The sequence below is a fragment of the Myripristis murdjan genome, chromosome 21, assembly GCF_902150065.1.
Source record: "Myripristis murdjan chromosome 21, fMyrMur1.1, whole genome shotgun sequence".
In the NCBI taxonomy this organism is placed as follows: Eukaryota; Metazoa; Chordata; class Actinopteri; order Holocentriformes; family Holocentridae; genus Myripristis; species Myripristis murdjan.
Window position 1 is genome coordinate 25,491,521 of NC_044000.1, and position 7,500 is coordinate 25,499,020.

Genomic DNA, 7,500 nt, shown 5'->3' on the forward strand with positions numbered 1-7,500 from the left:
CAAAACAGCCGAATTCACAAAAAACAAGCATAGACAGTGACAGACATCAGCAAGGATAAACATGAGCAAAACAGACATAAGCAAAAACGAATATGAGCAACAGAGCGACAGTAACAGTGAAGTCATTCAAGCCCAGAACCGTTTAGCAGCAAAGCAGAAAGGCTGACAGAGCAGACAGTCACCAGGAAAACTGCAGCAGCCATGCAGGTACATCCACAACAACACGCAACAACACTAAGACACACAGCCTAACCCTAACCCTGACCCTGACCCTGAGACTGACCCTGACCCTGACCCTAACCCTGACCCTGAGACTGACCCTGACCCTGAGACTGACACTGACCCTGAGACTGACACTGACCCTGAGACTGACACTGACCCTGAGACTGACATTGACCCTGACCCTGAGACTGATCCTGACCCCGCGACTGAGACTGACCCTGAGACTGACATTGACCCTGAGACTGACACTGACCCTGAGACTGACCTTGACCCTGAGACTGACATTGACCCTGACCCTGAGACTGATCCTGACCCTGAGACTGAGACTGACCCTATTTTAGGACCCCGGAGAGCCCGTGCCTCCCAGAGTGTCCTCTTCCAGGACACTGCGACCATCACTCAATCTAACCCTGACCCTGACCCTGAGACTGATCCTGACCCTGAGACTGACCCTGACCCTGAAACTGACCCTGAGACTAACCCTGACCCTGAGACTGACCCTGACCCTGATCCTGACCCTGAGACTGACCCTGATCCTGACCCTGAGACTAACCCTGACCCTGATCCTAACCTTGAGACTGACCCTGAGACTGACCCTGACCCTGAGACTGACCCTGACCCTGAGACTGACCCTGAGACTGACCCTATTTTAGGACCCTGGAGAGCCCGTGCCTCCCGGAGTGTCCTCTTCCAGGACACTGCGACCATCACTCAACCTAACCCTGAGACTGACCTTGACCCTGACCCTGAGACTGATCCTGAGACTGACCCTGAGCCTGAGACTGACCCTGAGACTGACTCTGACCCTGAGACTGACCCTGACCCTGAGACTGACCCTGACCCCGAGACTGACCCTGACCCTGATCCTGACCCTGAGACTGACCCTGACCCTGACCCTGATCCTGACCCTGAGACTGACCCTGACCCTGAGACTGATCCTGAGACTGACCCTGACCCTGAAACTGACCCTGATACTGAGACTAACCCTGACCCTGAGACTGACCCTGACCCTGAGACTGATTCTGAGACTGACCCTGACCCTGAGACTGATCCTGAGACTAACCCTGACCCTGAGACTGACCCTGAGACTGAGACTGACCCTGACCCTGACCAGCATTCACATCAGCACAGTGCACCAGAGCAAGCAGGAGCTGGAGATAAGAAAGCAGCTTTTAAGATGCGGACTGAAGCAGCAGCTGCAGTGCTAATGTCTACAGGTTTGCTTATTGATAAGTAGGGATGAGCGAGCACACCACTACCTGAATATTTATCTGTACTTAGAGCAGGCGGGGCCTAATCCGGATGTGGGTGTGGTTTAACTCGGAAGTGGGTGGGGTTTGGTCAGGAAGGCGTGTGGCTTAAATCTGTATGTTATTTTAAGCCTGAAATTGATGCGGGTTGATCAGAAGTTGCTATATTTATTGTTTATTAGAAAACTATTTACAGAGCAAGTTTGTTATAAACACAGAACGTGAATATTCTTAAGTGCATCAATGAATACAACACATGCAGCAGGCAATTATGAAGTACTGAGTAAAATTCAATGAATGAGTTTTCATACTCAACATAACTTTCTTTTTTTAATCTTTAATTTTCTGATTTTTTTATGATCAAACTGTGATTTTTTTTTTTTTACTACCTAATGTTCTTGTCAGGGAGAGTTTTTTATTTGTATTTCCACACAAAGTTAAACATAATGTTTATTATGGTGTGTTTGTGTGTGTGTGTGTGTGTGTGTGTGTGTGTGTGAGAGAGAGAGAGAGAGAGAGAGAGAGAGTACATATATATATATACATATATATATATATATATATATATATAGCTTAATTTGTAATATTTATACTCTTACAATATTTATTTTCTATGAACTACAGTGAGAAAGTGTCAGACTCAGTGCATGCAGCCAAAATATATATATGTGTTCAGCTTATGTGTGTGTGTAAGTGTTGTGTGTGTGTTAAGACTGTGACTCTGCACCACGTCCGCTACCAGCAAAGTTTTCCAACTGACTTTATATCAAAAACCAGCCGGTAAGAGCAAGCAGATGGTAAAACAACAAACCTGAGTGGTGTGTTGGCATCAAGAGATGCGACGTAAGTCGCATTCAGCTCTAACCCTAACCCCTAACTCCTAACTCCTAACCTATAACCCCTAACTCTGCTCAAAAGCAGCACGTCTGTTACCAGCTAAGTTTAGCAGAAACTCTACTGACTATCAGTGATTACAGACCGAGGGAAGAGTGAGCTGAGAAACACCTGAGTGGACACTTGTTTCAGCCGAGGATCCGGCTCGACCGTACTGATAAGCCGTGTTTTGAGCTGTTTTTTGAACGAACGGTTTGTGCTGCTCTCTCTGATATGCACTGCAACTGTATTCCAGTCCTGTGACGCCTTAACTGAGAATGCTGAGTGGCTCAAGGCCCTTTTTCTTTTCTTTTTTTTTTTTTAGATTATTTTTTTTGGCATTTCTGCTTTATTTGACAGTCACAGTAGACATAGACAGGAAAGGCAGGGGAGAGAAAGGGAATGACGTGCAGCAAAGGACCTGAGCGCACTTTACTGGTGAGCCACCAGGGCGCCCCGAGGGCTCTTTTTCTGATGGGTATGACAAAGTCTCCTCGAGTGGAAACTCTGGTTGCCTTGTCAGTGCTCGACCTCTGTGTGACCTCTGTGTGACCTCTGTGTGATGAATGCTTTTCTTGCTTTTGTGTGGGACCCCCTTGGAAACAAGATGCTGCATCTCAAGGGGTTATCCCACGGTAAATAAAGAATTGTTGAATGCTTGAAGCGGAGGGGGAGCAGTGTTATGCAAGATCTTAAAAACAAGGCAAAGGTTTGTATACTTGATTAAATTGTCCCAGCTCAAAGGTTTATACTTAAAATAAGGCAGAGGTGGTAGTTGTTTCACTTGTGATGCAAAACGTTGAGGGTTTGCTTGTTCTGTGTTTCAGGAGGCTTAAGTCTCTTTTTTCTTAGCCTGTGCAAAGCTTGTCAGGCAGTATGTGAGGTGTGACACTGTCATCGTGTTCATATATAGTTTGGCTGCATTGGTGTTCATTGAGTTTCTGATCAATCAGAAGTTGGATAAGTTGAATTTGACTCGGTGACATACTTTTTTAACGTGGGATTTGAATGACAAAGGAGAATCAATCAGGATGCCCAAATATTTATATTCAGAAACAACTTGCAGTTTTTTATCTAATAGCATTATGACTGGTTCTGAAGCGGTGGATGGATTTTTAGAGAAAAACACGCTCCACGTCAGCGCACACACAGGGCAAGTCCTTTACACAGAGACCGAACAGAAGTGGTCCCAGTACAGACCCTTGTGGGACACCAGTGTGGGGTGTGTCACACACACACATAGACACACACTCACACACACACACACACACACACACACAGACACACGCACGCACACACACATACACATGAACACACACACACACACACACACATAGACACACACACATACACATGCACACATACACACACACATACACATGCACACATACACATACACACACACACACACTCGCACACACAGGGGCTGGCTGCTTTGAGAACACTGCGAGAGAGAGCAGGTGTGTGTGTGTGTGTGTATGTGTGTGTGTGTGTGTGTGTGCGCGTGTGACAGCAGGAGCAGCCTCCTCTGCTTTCATCTTTTGATTGCAGTTTTCCCCGAGACACACACACACACACTTTACATACACACAGACAGTCTGTTAATCTCGTGTCATAACGTGACTACTGGGAGGCAGTTTTTACACACACACACACACACACACACACACACAAGAGGAAACGACTGAAAGAGAGAGTGTGTGTGTGTGTGTGTGTGTGTGTGTGTGAACGCCTGAGGGCCAGTGAGTCAGACACCTTGACAGCTCTTTGTTGTCTGGTCCGTGTGTGTGTGTGTGTGTGTGTGTGTGTGTGTGAGTGTGAGTGTGTGAGAAGATTTTGGTGACACAGGAATAATTTTGTCTCATATTCGGCTATGCGAAAAATCGTGCACTTTACGATACAAGCATGAAATTTGGCACACTGAATGCCAGGACAGGATACCATTTAGCCTAAAGGCATTTTTAATAAAGCCAAAGAGGAAAAAAAGTGTGACAACACAAAGTTACGTATGATGACACAGTCCACCACAGTAGCAAAGGGCAGTGCACTGAAGTGCTGCCTTTGCATCTTCCACAACACCCCATTTTGGAACCACAGCAGAGGAGGTTGCGACATGCTAGGCTTGCTTCTGGTAGTGTGGTCCAGTCAACTTCCCATCCATCTGTCAGAATCAGAATCAACTTTGTTGTCACATGACACATTTTACAGGTGTAAAAAAGTGGGTTAAATTATTCATTCATTCATTCATTCATTCATTCATTCTGTGTCCTTCCTCTCCCCACCCTCAGTCACCTGGGGAGGGGAGTTCAGGGACTGCAACCACAGCCTGTCCCCAGCAGTGACCAGCTTGGTAGGCTGCCCTCTTTGTATGTAGTGCTGCTTGTGTTGGGGGGGAGTCCATCAATTGTTCTACCTTTTTGGGTGAACAGCTGCTTCTGTGATTCCTGGCTGATAGTGCGGTCATTCAGCAATACCACAAATCACTCAAGAGGCTCCATCCAGTCATCTACAGCAGTGGTTCCCAACCCAGTCCTCAAGTACCCCCTGTCCTGGAGGTTTTTGTTTCAGCTCTACTCTTTCACACCTGATCCAATTAAGGCCCTTGCACCTTCATGCACGCCCTCTTCAGGTAGATCTGTTTCAGCCAATCAGTATGAAGCCCTTACATGGATCAGGTGTGAAAGAGTAGAGCTGAAACAAAAACCTCCAGGACAGGGGGTACTTGAGGACTGGGTTGGGAGCCACTGATCTACAGCATCTGGTGTGATAGCCAAGGCAAAGAAGGCACGAATCACATCACTGAAGTTCTTCCATGTATCCCATGTTGTCTTCTTGCCCCTGCCTCCAAATGATGACACAGTGTCACAACCAGTAAAGGCAAGCAGCATGATGAGTGCTGATTACCTGTTTCTCAGTAGCATGGGATGTAACACAAGTTCCCAGGAAGGAGAACAGCTCAGCTTTGTTCTCATCAATACGTAGATACTCTGGCCAATTTCCAGGAATGGCACTGGATGGCTCAACATGTCGACAAATCCCCTTTCCTCTGTTGCTGCAAAATATCAAAATATCCCGCGTAGCCGCTGGACTATCTGTAAACAAGCCCTGTGATTGGCTGTTTGTAAACAAGCCCTGTGATTGGCTGTTTGTAAACAAGCCCTGTGATTGGCTGTGGCCGAGTCTAACCCAGTTGGAAACAGAGTGGTCTTCTATGGGAATGAGAAATATTTTCCTTTTTTAAAATGTGACATTTGAGCTGATGTTAGCCTGTTAGCTAACGTCTCTGTGCTGTTGTTGACACATCTGCTTAGCACACTAGCCAGCGTAGCTAACAGCAGCTAGCATTAGCACATCGGGCTTGAAGTCCTGTCCTCTGATGTGTTTGCAGCTCGTTTGTGTTGAAGAGAGAAATGAATGTGGTTTTCCTAATTTCGTTAAAGTCATTTATGATTTTTGGTTTGTTCTCTGGCCTGAACGGGACGACACAAACTGCTAACAGCTCAGAGAGCTGAAGTAATGAGACTGACCCTCGTCTTATTACTTCAGACTGACAGACACACATGCTAGCTGCTAACATGCTAGCTGCTTTTGGTTCCACTCACTGTTCTGGATGTTGTTCCCACTGCAGAGAGAACGTCCTCCTGTCCCGCTGCTTCAAAAAACCTAAAGTCTCCACATGGACAGATGGTCCAGTTCTGACACACTGAAGTTTCTCAAGTCCGGCTTTTTGTATTTCCTGGTTGTCTGCCGTGTCTCACATCACATTTTAGTATCGGCTGAGCTCGCCCGGGGCGCCAGCGGAGGCGGACCCAAAAACCGGCACCAGATATTATCCCAAAGTTTTGCCTGATGGAAGACGAGGCGAGCAGAGACCATGTGACTGAAAACGGCCAATCACAGCGGCTCGCGGAGGCGGTAAATCTGGCTGCTGATTTCAAATATCAACAGTCTTCTTCCAGAATGCCGGACTGCACCTTTAATGTGCTGCAGTGATTTAGCTTTTCATTAGCATCGTGATGATCTGGTCAGATCTGATTGGCTGCCATCAAGTCAGCACCACAATCATTTACATAAAGTTTTGTGCCGCCCACTTTTCCACACCAGAGGCACGCATCACAAGGTATCCCAACATGCACTGTGCTACAGATCGCTGTGGAGTTTCACCCTAGGCTGTGTGTGTGTGTGCGTTTTCAGCCTCATTTCTTCTCCTCAGTGTTCACTGTCATGTAAATTTTTTCTACATTTAGTCACACAAAGTGTGTGTATGTGTGTGTGTTTGTGTGTGTGTGTTTGTGTGTGTAGACGCTATATTGGCTTAATAGTATGAGAGCATGATAAAGCTGGGAGAACACAGAGTGCAGAGATGTAGATACAAGAGTGAAGGTTTGTAGGAGCGCACACACACACACACACACACACACACACACACACACACACAGCAGCAGCAGTGGCACCTTATGCTGGGTCACACAGTAGCACAGAGAACGCACAGAACTTAAAACACAAACACAGAGTGGGAGTGAGAGGTCTTGATGAGTGTGTGACGACCTTCAACACACATCTGAAACACTGCAACACACTGCAACACACCCTGCAACACACTGTACACACACTGCAACACACACTGCAACACACTGCAACACACCCTGCAACACACTGTATACACACTGCAACACACACTGCAACACATACTGCAACACACTGTACACACACTGCAACACACACTGCAACACATACTGCAACACACTGTATACACACTGCAACACACACTGCAACACACCCTGCAACACACACTGTAACACACACTGTAACACACTGTAACACACACTGTAACACACACTGTAACACACACTGTAACACACTGTAATACACACTGTAACACACTGTAACACACACTGTAACACACACTGCACACAGCTTGCTACCATCAGCCTGTAACTCAGCAGCGAGCAGGTGAATCTGGTTCCACCTTTAGAAGCAGCCGTTGCTTTTTAAGGTGGAATATCATCTGAGCTGCTCTGCGGCTGAACGTTTCCCCGCCTGTCGTCTGTTTGCTGGTTCTGTCAGCTGATTGGCTCAGTTTGGTCACTCACCACAAAAAATTCAAACGAACCAATACGTATGAACAGGAGCCACGAGGCGCTGGCGGCTGATT

At 46.8% G+C, this 7,500-nt stretch overlaps 1 protein-coding gene across 1 annotated transcript in view; it reads left to right on the forward strand.

The window, feature by feature from the left end:
* LOC115379687 (bone morphogenetic protein receptor type-2-like) overlaps nt 1-7,500 on the forward strand; it is a 29,516-nt gene that overhangs the window by 5,894 nt on the left and 16,122 nt on the right. The window lies entirely within an intron of this gene.